General features: G+C 39.1%; 1 protein-coding gene across 1 annotated transcript in view; it reads left to right on the plus strand.

Annotated features, from left to right (window-relative positions):
- Positions 1-15751: 15751 nt before the first annotated feature.
- The window catches only part of SNAP91 (synaptosome associated protein 91), a 71215-nt gene continuing 70993 nt past the window's right edge, over positions 15752-15973 (plus strand). The window contains exon 1 of the mRNA XM_031552543.1: positions 15752-15831. The gene's annotated coding sequence lies outside the window, so the exon portion shown is untranslated. The remainder of the gene's footprint in view (positions 15832-15973) is intronic.

Consider the following 15973-nt stretch of genomic DNA (forward strand, 5'->3'; position numbering starts at 1 on the left):
TTGCTTTAAAAAATCAGCCTCTTATCCCTATGAGAAATTATGTGATGATGAAAACTGGAACATTACTATCTATTCCAACACCAAAACAGGCACATAGTATAGCTTAACTATGATGTTGGCTTGGAGTGAAATAACATGTTTTATAACATTTCTGGTCTAACTTCATACAACAGATTTTAATATTTGTTATTGTTGTTTTAAGTATGTGTTTTAATTTTGAGAGGAAGGACTTTTTTTTCTAGCTTGAGAGAACTTTGAAGGCAGCCAGCCAATACAGAAGGTGTATTTGGATACTTTCCCTTTGTTCAATTAAGACAGCTGGGAGCCATCCGGATTCAATGCAGTGCTTTCTTTTACCATCTTTCCTCAAATTTATTGTTTTTTTATCTTTTTGTTCTGTTTTGTTTTTGTTTTTGTTTTTGTTCTCACCCTGGCTTCAAGTAAAACTGATGAGAATATTAAGTTCTGAGAAAAACATTCCGTCTGACTTCATCTCTCATATAGCGAGAGAGGCAAGGTCAAAACTGTCACTACTAGAAAACCTCTGTAATGTTAAAAAGGAACAAGAGCAAGCTAAAATTATTATTTCAGTATTAACTCATTTTTTTTGTGTGCATGTTTGAAGATTTGTTACAGAACCAACTCCTACTGATGGTAGGTGACTAATCTCATTGCAATGTAATAGCTTGCATAAGTAAGGCAAATTGGACTTAGCCTTTACTGACTGCTAGCCCGCTGAATTTAATTATGTTTATTTTAATATCTTTAAATAGGTATACCCTTAATTCAAAAACTGCATTGATTTATTAACATTTTCAATCTTCAGTCCTAACAATGGCAGAATGGGTTGGATTTTAAAGGAACAAACCTGGAGGGACAACTATGTAGAACTTACCAAACAAGCATTGCTTGGTAAGTGCTGAGCAACGCCATCACAACCGAGCAAGAAAAAAACACAAAACCAACATCATGTGTAACTCTGTTTCTTGGTCTTACGGAATTTAATTAAAAAGAAAGAAAGAAAGAAAGATGAGCATCTCCAGTGTGTGCACAAATTGGGCTGAGTTCAGGGTTTGCAGTGGTGAATTTTTCCATTATTGTTTTCTTGGTAATAGAATTAGTATAAAATCTAAATGTGACTTCAAATCCTACGGCAAGAGTACTGGCTAGCTGGTGATCAAATATCAGTTTTTCTTCTTACCAAAATATGACACAGCAATCTGGAATGAAGTACATACCCATCTGCCAATAGGTAAAAATATATATATGTATGTGTCAGAAGCTAGAATAATTATCAAATTTTACTTCCCAGAAGTGAAAGTATTACTTTTATAAATTAAAAGAACTAACTAAAAAAATGTATCAGTCAACAATCAAATGCATCTTGAAGTCATAGAAGGCACTGAGTTGTAAAGAGAATCATTAAATGAAATGAAGTTTGTCTTCAGTTCTGAAAGATTACACATTAGTTATCTGATGCAAGATATTTGAGCAGCATATATTGCAATGATCTACGTCTTCCACCTTCTTATAAGTTCAGAAACTGGGAAAAGGGAATCTAAGGACATTCAGGGGACTTGTGGTTCAAATTCTAAATCTTTTCTTCACATCGAGGAGCAGCTTGTTCTCTTTGCTCACCCAGGCAGTGGGTCTCCCTCCACAATGAGAGACTTCACTGCAGACACATCAACACCTGCATCTTCTCTGGTGATTATATACAGGCAAATTAATTTTATCCTTCTTCTACTAGTAAGGGTTTTTATTTGTTTTTTTTTTCTTTTTCTTTTTTTTTGCAAATTTGCAGGAGCTTAGCAAAAGCACTGAGGGCTACTGTGCAGCCACTGTCACATAATTCCCATATACTCCTTCCATGTACCTCTCATGTGGTGTTCAGATTGATGCAAACCAGTGGGGCAGCCCTTGGTGGAGACTGTTTAATACACACAGACAGACACACAGTCTGTCACTAGATTCTCTTCTGACATCCCCAGCAGCTAAAAGGCACCAAGAGCTGCCACTGGGGCTAAATATCACTGAGCTGGGACATCGGCATAAAATTGGTTTAAATGTTATTGGCAGCTTCTTCTCCTTGGGCAAAATAAACCTCCATAGTGTTGTGGTGACTTACACTGGATGAAGAACTCAGTGCTGTCTTCCTAGTGAAACATGTAATACTGTAGACTCCTTCCTTAGAGAACAGGATGGTATCATAAAGGTGAAATTATTCACCAGTCTCATGCAGTAGTATGGGATGCTTGAGAAGTGAGAGGATGCCCCCAAACATGTATGCAGGCAGCTGAGTAAATCACAGCAATTCCCTCTGCTCTGCTATTACTGGGTCATGCAAGTAGCGGGAGATAAAAGGACATGGCACAAATAGGTCAGAAACCTATTCCTGATGGTCTATTCCAGGGAAGTGGCCACTACTGCAGCCCGCTGCAGGAGCAGATGTACTGATCCTCCTCCATCTGCTTCTGCAAAATAGGGAATGTCCTTCCACTTCTCCTTCCCCCCTCTCCCACTCACTTTCAAGAGTGAATATTAAAGCCCACTTACTTGGGATTTGTGGAGAGCTTTAATTCCTCCACCACCTCTAAAATCTCTTTTCCTTTTAAAAAAGGACTGGGAAGAGAATGGTCTCAAGTATTTTCAGCAGGTGAGCCATTGCCTTGCTCTGTGACTTCTGCTACAGCCCAAGGCCTTTGTTACTGCTGAAAACCAGGTGTCAATCTTGCACTTCAGCAGCCTCTGAAACAGTGAGCTATTAGGAACTGGTTACGCTCTTGCAATCCCTGGTGGAAGTGCACAGAGACACTGCAAGTTTTCCCATCTGTTATGATCTTTTTAGAGCTGATAACACTAAAGTACCCCAAAAGCTCTCTGTTCAGGGCTGCACAGACCCTATTCCACCACCTCTGTGAGCATCACTCATTCCAAGCTAACAGTGGTGTCAGTGGGGAAGTAAAGGACATGAGGATTTAATTACACTGATGAAACCAGGACCAAGTGTCATCTTAGGTCAATTTAGACGTCCTCACCACAGATAACTGCGAGAGCTCAGCAACTGGTTTTCCTCTATTGTCAAGGGAGAGGAATAAACAGGATCATCTGATCTTTATAAAGATATCTGTTTTACAGTAAGATGAATCGTACCTCAGAAGTGCCACTTCTTGGCTAACAAGTAGATAAATAGCTCAGATAGATCTCTGAATTTAATTTATAGACCTGTAAACTTTGAAGAAGTTTATAAAACGTAGAAACAGCCCAAGGGAAAGACATCACTCATTTGATGATGGAATCTGCAATGATCTTATGTTTCCCTAGTTACAGGTGTCTAACTTCTTTTAATCTTTTACCCATTTTCCCCCAGTGATTATTCTTCCAAGAATATGTCACATTCTTTTCTAAGGACATATTACAAGTTAGACGCTGCTAAAAACAATATGAGAGTTTCCTTGTTGATGTAACCTCCTCTCAGGAAACTATCCCTAAAGTATCCTCAACAAATTTCAAGCTGAGTATGAGTCACTGTACCTTTTTGAGATCACTTCATAAAAAGTAGCTGGGTTTTTTTATTTGTCTTTTGAGCAGGTGCTTGAAGCAGGTTCGGCGCAAGTTTTTATTGCTGCTTTATGAACATTCTGTTTGATTTTCTCTTTTTGTAATTTAGTACTGCCCTTCTGGGAGAAGAGTGATATAATGGCCTAAGCCACCCAAAAATATTGTCTGACTATATTATCTGATTTTTTACTTGCTGTGGGTGTTACATGGAGAAGAAATGCTTAGCTATATTTGACTTAAAAAAAAAAGAAAAAAGAAAAAAAGAGAAGTTTTGTATGCACTTGAATTGTTATCTCAGCTATTTAACTTTCCCCTAAGATGCCAAAAGAAGTTCCTTGATGCTGTGGATTGAACATGAGCCAAAATCAAGTATATAGACAAAAAGTGGTCATCAGTGGTAAGGAATCCACCTCATCCAATTGCCCTAAGTCAGCAAACTTCAGTGCAAAACTTAAAGGCAGCTCCGGGAATGTCAGAGATAATTTTTATTTTGTCATAGTTTTAAGTGTTGAGTTTGATAGAGTTTGTTATTAGTCCTGACTTCCACACTTGTGAAAAGAGAAAGTTCTCAGTATTCAGATAAACCTCTGCAGCAACGTGAATGACATAACTATAATAAAAACATCTTTGTATCTGGGTTCTTTGGATTCCTGCATTTTTATGGCATTTGGCATCATAAAGAGAATGCGCCATGAGATCTCATGAAGATTTTTGTCTTCCTTAACCCCACCCGATCTCAGAAGGATCAAGGCATTTTTATGAACTTTGTACTGGGTTTTAGACTTCCTGTCATTCAGATCTCTGATTAAAAAGGAAGTTTGCACGATCTTGAGTTTTATTTTAAACCTGCATCAAATACACACAGAAAATCTGCCAAACATTTTGTTCCATGCTTTTATATATCTTCTTCTTACTTTCCATGCTCTCATGAAGTATCTCTATGAAAACTCTTTGTAGGAATACTGGACCAAAACATAGCTGAACCATAAGAAAAGGTGATCAGACATTACCCCTCCCAGGAACTACTGCAGAGAATTGTAAGTATGCAAGTAGTACACAGACAAAACCCCGAGTCTGATTTACTTGCATAAACAGCAACAACCCCCACAGTCTTGTGCGCCAGTGCAAAGTAGAAAGTTATGCTTGAAGAGTTCTGGTTCTGGGTTTTGAAAGGCATAGTGATACAGCAACAAATTTCTTTTTTTTTTCCTTCAGAGATTTTTTTTTTTTTTAAAGTAGTTTAATAACATTTCAAGCATGTCTGACTGCAATGAATAACAAACACACTAAAAACCAGAGCACGCAGGGGCATTCTTATGTTGTCCCATATGATCATCAAAACAGTTTAAGCACTATGGTAGACTCTAACAGTTCGAATTAACTCAGCAGACTGCTCTGGCATTTTAAATAAAGGCTTACCACATAATTTAGGCCTAGCTTCAGCAATACTGCTGAGCTGTGGGCTATATGATGCATTGCAATGATCACTAAATTATTTTTCACGCCTAATACAGATTAGAAAAACCATGATGAGGAGCTGCAGTGTCCCCATTAGCGCCATTCATGGTTGACATCAGCCATCCTTCCTACCCAAAGGCCATCAAGAGACAGTGTGTCAAACCTGTATTGCTTTTTGTGCCAATCGAAATAGTTGTGGGTTGATCTTGGTATGTTTCCAGATTCTTTATGTGACAGGAGTGGCATAAGAGGGAGGCAGCAGACAGGAAATCCAGCCCCACTGTTCTGCTTAGTTCTTTGTTTGCCAATGCAGATCATGAACAGCTACTTTTAATCTTCAAAAATGGGTGTTCTAAATTAATAATGATGTTGACAAGATGAAATCTAAATGAGCTATTCCACTTCATTACATCTATTCCAAAGTCATTATCAGAGATCAGAATAACTACCAAACATTCTGGATATCAAACTTTCATGATGGATTCAGTGAACTCTCCAATGTCAGTCCTGAGAGATAAAGAGCACTTCACCCCTAGCAAAAATTTAATTTATTTAATGATGATAATACTAGTAACATATTAAAAAATGCATACATTCCAGGTTTAAGAAAATGGGGTGTTTTCTTTACTGACAAATGTTTTTTTCCTAGTAGAAAAGAAAGCTCAGAAGACTAAGTTAATCAGGCTGGGTTTCTATCATTTGTGACGCCATTAAGGCCACCATTAATCAAGAATATTAAAGTATGTTGCTATTGCAGAGGTAGAGTCAATCTCCATTCCTAACGATAACAAACTCAGGGCACTTATTCCCGATACATATTCCTTTAGCTTACAGCAAACAAGCAGCTAATATCTACTGTATATCCCCATCAACAAGTTCTCTTTTCTTTCCTTTTGTGTGCTGCTTCCAACAAACTCAAAAAAGTCAGGGATGCCCTTTACTAAGCATGTTGAGGCATAGAAGAATAGTCACCGGGAAGCAGTATGTGCACCTACTACATTCCGTCCTTTTGATGAGCATTTATTAGATAGGTTTATAATCCCAGTGAAATTCAGTGTAATTAAAAAGCAAAGCCTGCAGGTCTGCATACTATATGGAAAAGGCTGTTTATTCCTAAGAATACTTATTAAAGAGACATAAATGCATATCATTAATTATTTAAAGGACATATAAACATGAATTTGTTAGCATAATGCAGTGGGTTAGATTCCTTCTACAGCAGTCCCTCTCAAATTCAGCCAGATGAAACATCCACAAATATTGTGTGCTTTGCCCTGATCTGCCAAGTCTGACACTGTAAAGTGAAAAAAGATGCAAAAGGATAAAATTCCACATTCTCTACTGCAATTTACAGCAGTAAGACTTCTTAACTGCTATTTACATGGCTGAAAGCCACACACAGCTGTTCATATGCTTATTAACCACGTTTGCACACCTCACACACACACAAGAAAGGAGTATAATGTTACATATGATTTCTCAACGACATCCTTTCTGCTTTTTACTTAAAATAAACAAATAAATAAATAAATAAATCTGCATTTTCCTTCCTGTTTTTAAGCTGGCAGAATTGTTTCACATTGAAAAAAGATAACCTTTTATTGGCTTAGGTCCTTGGGTCTGTAGCTTCACAAACACCTTATTATGTGAGGTCTCTAATAGTGCCAGCAATGTGGTAAGCACTTCCTCGGCATAAAGAGAAGGCAGTCCCTGGGGCTAATAATGCTTACCTTCCATGCAGTGCAGTTGGGAGGTTAAATTAGCATTTGTAAAATACTCGGAGTTCTTTGAATGGAGGACACAATGGAAATGAAGGCAAAAGCAAAGGACATTGTGAAGCAGAAATATCAACAGTTGATATTATTCCATAATGGCCATAATTTTCCTATTAGCAACACATGAAAATGAGACTCAGGCTAGATCTGGATTATTTTAGACTGAAGTCTTCCACATAGGCACTCAATTAAGTATCTACCCAGAGATACAAGTAATTGGCCAGTCAATGTGGTCATTCAGGCAATATTATGTGATTACATTTTGGTCTTGATCCATGTTTGTCTCTAGGAGCTGCTCCTCTTCTTCAAGAAAATATTTCTAACAGTTTTTACCCCTTTCCTCCTACAGGCCCAAGTATAACATCTTTCACAAAGCCTCATTCTGGTAGTATATGATAATCAAGACATTTCCCATCACTAGAGGGATCTTCCTAAAGATCATTTTTGCCATTCTACCCATTGGAAGCAGAATTTATTGATGAAACCACACATACTATTTATAAATGTACACGCTTAAGAGCATCACATTTTCTGGTTCTTGTCTCAAATTCCCTGCTTCACTCCAAACTTTGCTCGATATTAACTCTCACATATATCATTTCCAACATGAGGCAATGTCAATAACTTGCTCCTGTCAACCTTTTGACCTTAAAAATAAAAAAATGAAAAACACACTTCTCAAGGCTGCAAAATACTTGAGTACCATCACTTTCAAGAAAACATCTGGCACTCAGTACTTCTAGATGATAGTCCATCTCATCAGTTAGCTAAACAGAGATTGAAAAATACCAGTGAAGTTTGCTTCTTTCTTCTCATAGGTTGAACTCAACATGGCATCAGGAAGTGTTTGGCTTTTTTTTTCTAAGCACAAAGTAATTAACAATTAATTGTTTTCATAGAATGACAGAATCATCATAGAACTTCTCGAGTTGGAAGAGACCCTTAAAGGAACAGTTAAAGGCCATCTAGTCCAACTGCCCTGCAAAAAAACACCTACAGCTAGATCAGAGTGATCAGGTCCCGTCCAGCCTGAACTTGAATGTTTCCAGTAATGGGGCTTCCACAACCTCTCTAGGTAATCTGTTTCAGTGTCTCATCACCTTTATTGAAAAAAATTTCATTCTATCTAATCTAAATCTCCTGTGTTTTAGTTTGAAATCATTTCTCCTTGTCCTACCACAACAGACCATGCTATAGAGTCTTCCCCCTTCTTTCTTACAGCATTAGATTTAGATACTGATAGGTCACTCTCAAGTCTCTCTGGAGCCTTCTGTTCTCCAGGCTGAACAACTCCAGCTCTCAGCCAGTCATCTCAGGGGAGATGCTCCATTCCTTGGATCATTATTTAATGGCATTTTTGTAAGTGCTCCTAGAGTACTCTACAGTAGCAGGATAAACACCTCTTTTCTTAGTTAAGGATGACGTTTAAGCACTCGCTGATATATCCTGTATATTTTTGTATATTTTGAGCTGTCAAAATTGTGCTTAGCCCAGCTAAACTCAAGGAGAAATTAACTTTGATGTATTTTCTTTAAATAATATTTTATTTTATTAACTATAGCCCGAACCTGCATGTACTGTGGCAATTATGCTTTCTTGTGATAGCCTAACAGTATAGACTATGAGGAAATGCTCCTACCATTAAGAATAAAAGGCATTCACCTGTCTACTCAGTGTCAAATCCATGACTGTTTTCATAGTCCTGATTTTCAAGAAGTTAAGAAATGGTTTTCTGGATTTCTAAGGACAAGCGGTTTTGATGAAACAAGAAAATCACTCCATAATCAGAAAAGAAATGGGGAATACCTTGAAAGCAAGCAAGCATGGCTCCATAGTGTGAACTGCTGGAGGAAAACCATCAGGGCTACACTGGGCAACACTCATGCCCAGTAATTACCAGCATGATGTGTGTGCAGACAAGAGTGGTCTTTTCTCCTTCTGCACAGGAATATGAAGTTTTTCCAAGTAAGAGGTCATTATCAGAGTGCACAGTGAACTAAGGAATGGGCAAGTGAACTTAATATTTGTCACTGCTCATTACAGGGCTGGAGATTGCAAAACCCTGAGGTAGGATATACAGTGGTAGGATTGCACATATCTACAGTGAGGCAGAAAAGAATACCAGTAAATAACCTCTACCTTTTACAAATGCTCCTGACGAAAGACATGGTTTGTTTTTTTCTACTTCCCTTTTTGACAAATGGCTTATATAATTTCAATTTATGGAGAAGCTTGTAGCCCTGGACAATGTCTATCATGAGGAGTCAGGTGAAGAGGACAGCAAGAGCCTACTAACACTCTAGTACATTTTACGAAAAATAATTTCAGAGAATATGGAAATAAGAATTTAAGCAGTCTTGTATTACTGGTGTCATCCATGCCATACAAACAGATGAAAATCACACCCTGCTGCTGTTGGTGGATCTGATTATAAAACCATACATCTCATCAGGTCTATCCACATGGCATCACACTGGAAGTTCAAATATGTTGCTTGCCTGCTATGACCTCTAATCCCTTTCAGAGTAAAAGCTTTCCAACAAGTAATCTTACAGGATTTGCTTCTAGATATATGCACTTGACTGTATTAAAGTGTTGGTAACAATCCCAGTTTACTGTGCAATCCAAAATCAGAAGGGCTTAGTCTTTTATATGATTGTGATGCAGTCAACACTGTGCAAGACCATTAGCTGTACACAGCATGAAGTCCAGGAGAAGGAGCCGACTGATCACATCCCACTACAAAAATGTTCCTCGGGTTGCCACCAGAGGCCAATACCATCGAAAGTGTCCTCCTATGGAGGCTCCTATGGTGATAAGGTTAAAAAACAACCTCAGGCTTGGAAGACCAGACGTGCTACCATATCAGAAGAGTAGGTGAGGAGTTTGGTCTTACTGAGCTTTAAACTATGTGTGCTGAAAACCATATGAATTAAAAATTCTAAAAGATTTAAGTATTGTTAGAAAAGGCATGAGAAATTTACTATAAAGTACATATCTGTACATATACATTTTATCATACATTCAAATGTCTATTTGCCTACCTTGGTCTTTTTATTTTTTTCCTTTTTTTTCCTTTTTTTTTCTTTTTTTGAGTGAACGGAGGTAGAGTTTGGTCAAAAAGTATTACAACTTTTAATCTAATATGTGCTTTTTTTTTTTTCCTTAAAATTTATTCTACCCTCTGGGTTGAAAATGTTACTTTTATATGACAAGTCTGGCATCTATTGAACCTCTGCTGAATTAATGTGTCACTGAAATTACAACTTGAAAAATTTATCAGCAGACTGACAGTACTTCACTGTTGTTGCACTTACAGCTGTGTGTATACAGAGCAGCAGCAGATGGGGTACACAGCATGTGGTCTAAAGCTTAGTCCTGAGGTTCAGATGTTACTACATGACCACTGTCCGCAACAAAAATGTGTTTTGCTGAACCTCAGCAAAGTCTTCTTGTGGTTCTTTCTATAGTACGTCTGGTTCTTACTGGTTAAGACCTGCTCCTATGGTGCATAAAAGCTCCCAAAGACAGTGCACATTACCCAGCAGAGCTTGCAGTTACCTCCTTAGTAGTTCCTTGACTAAAGAATCACTTTCTGTCCATCAGCTGCTACAGATACTGGACAACAAGTAAAATAAAAACATGCTGTAAATACACACAGCTTACAGAAAAGCATTAGGACACTACAGTTACTGTCAAACAGCATTCCCCCTTTTGTAGCTGTGGATAATTTGCCACTTTCATTTGCTGCCAGAAGCCAGGAAGTTGGTGAGAGAGCAGGCTCAGCTTCCAGGACCACAACTATGCTTTACTGACTTAACACAGCAAAGAAATGAAATTACCCTCTCTTGACAGCATATAGAAAAGATTTCTCCTTTGCAAGTCTTTGCTAATTTAATCGAGAGGAATCATACACTGCAGCTTTGCTCATGTAAATCCGTTGGGGATTTATTTTATTATTTGGGGCAATACTGGCTTTGATGGTGTCTGTGAGAAAGGGTGCAATCAGGAAGAAGAGCTGGAGAGAGTAAAAGGGTGGGAGACAAAAAGGGCATCATGCATCTGAATGCCACCTCAGCTGCTCCTCATCCAAGCTTTCGGCCACTTGTGTCACTTCTGCTCCATGCAAGGTACAGCAGCTAAGAGCTGGCATTGGGTGGGCAGACAGAAGCCAGACAAGTGATAGTGAAGCACACCTACTGCTGTACACAATGGCCATAGCCAAAACACAACCACAACTTCACCAATACACAAGTATTACAGTTATAAATAAATACAAAAGAAGTTCACCACTGGCAGAAAAATGGTGACACTTTGTTAGTCTCAATAACAAAATAATGCTCCTTTACCCAAAGAGCAGAACTATTTTTGCTTGAATATGAAAACTTACTGCTCCCATAGCCAAGGTAGTTCAAAAGTCTGTTCTCTGTTCCATGGATCACCATTTCTTGTTAAATACGGTATACAGAGAAATGAAATTTGAATTTTATTTCAGGCAGCATCCTTCCCTCCTTGAGGAAATGATGCAGCTTTGATCAATTTCTTCAGAGTTATTTTGTGCTCATAGACAGGATTGTCAATTAGTCAATGAGTAATAAATTTTACAAGTCAATTAGTAGGAAATTATCTGTTTCTCTATATTGCTGCAAATCTGTCTCACGCTAATATCTGTGAAGCCTCGCATGACTTACCTAAATTGTCTGACAGATGTTCCCCTTCCCACTATCGGCAGCTTCAATGGAATATTAAATATTTGTGTTTAAGCTGACCTGCGGACTTCCTTATTCCTTAAACTATTTCTCACAGCTGTCTAATATAAATACAAAGCTGTCATCTCTAATGAATATATTAAAATACAGGCTGCAAACTGAAGCAGAAAGCTAAGTAATTTTTGGTACATAGTTTCATTTAAATAAATATGTGGAATAAAGCAAATGCTCAAAAGAAGGGAAAAATTGTAAAAAAAAGAAAGTATTTTAAGCCTAGTCTGAATATGTTGCATGGAAGAGCAATCTATTTCTTAACTCCGGATTTGGAGGAGCTACAGAGAATAAGAAATTAAACGAGGGAGATAATAGTGAGGAGTTTTATGGATATTGACTTTAATGATTACTGGACTTTTCTGTCCCACTTCTGGTGTATCTGTGTATCTCTTCTATTTCTGATCTATTGAAGTGTTTGCTGTTACTAGGCCTGACTCAAAAGTTACTCCAGCAGAAGAAACAGTCCTTGCAATGCGGATGATGATGTTCATTAACTCATCAGACCAGTAGGGACCTTTAAGATTAAACAAATTTTAAGGTAGTTCTTGTGAAAACCAGCATACTGAATAAAACTGGTATTCATGCACAGGAGAAATAATTCACATTTAATGAACTGCCTACTTTGGCTGCACGAACATATCCAGGCTGCCTCCTTCTTGGGCCATCATACTGACTGGAAAACTGGCAACTTGTTTTAATTTGTCATTGGTACTTATTGCCATAGTAACCAAAAGAATTACTGGGACAGCTGCCCTGATGAGGGGAGCTACAAAGTCGGAGTGAATTTTCATGGACAGAAACTGCACAAGACCAGAAGATAAGCTTACACTGAGAAGCGAAGCATCGGAACTCCTGGATATTTCATACTTTGGCATTTATTGGTCCTGGTGTTTTGCAACTCCTGCTGCACTTCCTTTGTAAAGTCCTTTTCTTCTCCCTACCACAGCTACATGGATTTTAGAGGTTCACTGCTGTCTCAGTGGTGACAGCCAGCCTCTCCAGGAACTCTGTTTGTACCACTGGCCATAAGAGCAGCAGCAAAGCAATGCACTGGTATCTTGCTGGCTTAGACGTCACCAGGATGGAGCCTGAACCAGCCTGACCTGCTGCCTAGCTGCAAAAGCAGGAGGAAAAAGCACCAGAGCTTGCTGGAGAACTGGGTGACCCAAGAGGAGAAAGCTGGAAATAGACAATCAGATGGGAAACAAAAAATAATGCAGACAGAATTACAGGATCAGCTAGGTTGGAGAAGACTATCAAGATCACCAAGTCCAACCATCAGCCTGACCTACTAAGTCCCATTATCAAACCATGTCCCTTAGACCACATCCACATTTCTTTAATATCTCCTGAAAAAGGGACACCATCATTGCCCTAGGCTGCCCATTCTAGTGCTTGACCAACCCCTCCGTGAAGAAATTCTTCCTGGTAGCCAACCTAAAGCTCCTCTAGCATAATTTATGGATGTTTCCTCCCGTTCCATCATTTGTCATGTGAGAAAAGAGACCGACACCTCCATAATGCAACCTCCTTCCTGGTAGCTGTAAAGATCAATGAGATCTCCCCCCAGACTCCCCTTTTCCAGACCAAGCAGCCTCAGTCCCCTTGATCACTACTCATAACTCGTTTCCCAGTCCCTTCGCCAGCTTAGTTGCTCTTCCCTGCAAACACTCAAAGAGCTCAATATTCTTGTAGTGAGGGGCCAAAACTGAACATAATGTTTGAGGATATGTGTTAAGAAAACTGTAACTTAATATGTACTAAACACTGAGAGTCCAACATGCTTTGCATCACTTGAGACATGGGGATCTCTGTTTTATAATCCAGTTTTCAGGTGAGATGAATCAGCCTTTAGACATGCATGCTTCTCTTCCTGTAGGGGCCTGAAGGTAAGATTAACACAGATCAACATTTTTTTTTCTTCTTTCAAGATCTGGTAAGAATTGGTTTTGAGCATTTATCTAAGTTTTGTAGTCATTGATGTATCTTCTCTGTCAGGGTCTTCACTATGAGGCCAAAGCACAGCTACAAGGAGTCAAGAAATAGAACACCATTCTGGGTTATTCTCAACAGCAAGAAAACTTCTCCACTGCCTCCATGGCCCTCAGCCAGACCTCCCAGTGCACCACATCAGCCACAGAAACAGCTCGCCTTGGGACCTCAGGACTGTGCCTAGAACAATCTCATGAAATGGTAACGCCAATCCCAGACCTGTTCAGGCTCAGACAGCTCCATCCATTGTCTTTCCTTATTCAGGCTGGTTCCTATTTCCTAAATGGATTGCACCACAAACTTGAACTTGCGTTTTCTGATTAAAGGTGTGGTTTTGTTGTTGTTGTTTTGGGGAGTGAGGGGTTGACTGATTGATTTGGTTTCTATTTGTTTGGGAGGAGGTGCTTTAAAATCCAAGGCAATGCGGCTCCAGCAGGTCATATCATTTTACTTTGAATTTTAGCAACAGTGATGTCCTCTTCATGCCCACTCTCTTAAAGTATTTTAACTTTTTAGAAATATCACCATCAACCAAAAAATCAGGCAGCATGCTTACTGAGAAGATTTCTTTGAAACACCACGTGAGCCTCTTGGCATTGAGTGATCCTGTTTTTGTTCAACAAAATCTTTGTACACCATGGTCACCAGAAATCCATGTGCTGACCTCAAGGAGGAAAAGAAGAGCCTCATGCAGGGTACTGCTGATCAAATGTGATACAGATGTAAATAAGATATATTTTCAGAGTGGTTTGTATTCATGATACTGATTATTTGTTGCTGAATATGCAAGTAGTGGGAGATAAATTAATTTAATATTAAAAAAAATTCTTCTGTACTGCTGCATTTATGAAACCTTGCAAATTGTTCTTTTTGCATACTCCAGTTCTTAACCCAGAAAATTGCCAGCTTATCACACAAATTTTGGATGATTTCATCATTCCTTTCTTTTAAGCTCAGTTTGCAAAACATACATTTAAGTCAGTAATATAAATTTATAGTATCTTTTGCTTAAGTATTTTGACAATATGAAAATATAAAAAGAGGTGAGTATGAACAGCCACGGTTTTGGTGACACAGCCATGATTTCTCAGTGACTGAACCTGCTGATAGTGATACGGATTGGTTCAGAAAGAGTCATGGCTGTTACATTAAGCTCGGCTCAGGATATGCACAGCGGTCATTAATAACAAGTTACACCACTAATTAAATGCCTTCTCTATTATAAAAGTTGAACACTGCATCTACGGACACCCACTGTTTGACTGTGAGATTCTCATATACGAGGGTCAAATTCTCAAATACGAGAACATTCAAAGTTTGCAGGTTCCTAACACTTCTTATTGACATATGTGACATGTATTTTCAAATTAAATTCAAACACTGTGCATGAGAAAACATTTCAGTCTTGCAATTTGAAAGAATCAATGCACTCTGCAAAAGGAAGGCTGTTTGGCTCATATTGAGAGCTGGAGGGGCTGAGCACCTTTCTTCAGGGCACACAAACACCACCTGAAGTGTTCTGTTTTTTTATTTTATTTTATTTTATTTTTTTCAGAAGTGATTTCCCATAGGAAAAGGAACTGGAACTTCGGAGCATTGCCTCAACAAGCTTTCAGGCTACCTCCAACTTAAAAAACCTCTGAGTGGTTACATTAAAAAAAAAAAAAAAAAAGCAGTAGTGAAAAAGCTGCTGTTTCATACTGTCATGGAACACAGTCCCCAGGCAGCACTGTGCTCCTGGTGCAATGAATGGAAATGCTGCAGTGTGTCTGCATACAACACGACCCAGCCATCGTCTCCTGTGCACACTCCTATGCACACTGCTGTAGTCGGGTAATTAACAACACACGTCGTCTTCTTGAATTCGCTCCTACAGCAGCTCAATGTAATTGCTACCAGCACCATCCCGCTTAGACCCCACCCACCGTAATCACTTTACTCCAGAACTAAGTTCAGACAATGTATGCTAATCCATGTGCACCACATTTCCGAAGGCTCCGCACATTGCTCGCTTGGGCTTCAACCATACAACCCCCCCGGAGCTGCAGCTGCTGGTGGCAACGCGCTCTGCCCAGCGCAACAACCGCGGTCCTTAGGATATCTTCAGTAACAAACTGAGAATCTTTCCGGGGCCGTTGACAGCTTCAGGCTGTAATTAAAGCCCAGTTTGCACGCAGTTTGGGGATGTCTCAGTGAATCATTTCGAAGCTTAACCACGGGACCGTACCGCAGAGACAGGAAGAAGCATCGGCGGCTCTTGCTGCCTTCCCCATTTGCACAAGGTGCTGCGCGTTCTTTATTCTTTCGGTTCTACTTACTTATGCTGTTATTTTTATCATTATTATTTTCTTTCTGGAAACCCGCAGCCCCCCGGCACTCTCTAGGCGTCTCCTTTAAGGGGCGCGGCAGGGCGGGGGGCTCCCC

The sequence above is a fragment of the Meleagris gallopavo genome, chromosome 2 (genome assembly GCF_000146605.3).
Source record: "Meleagris gallopavo isolate NT-WF06-2002-E0010 breed Aviagen turkey brand Nicholas breeding stock chromosome 2, Turkey_5.1, whole genome shotgun sequence".
NCBI lineage: Eukaryota > Metazoa > Chordata > Aves > Galliformes > Phasianidae > Meleagris > Meleagris gallopavo.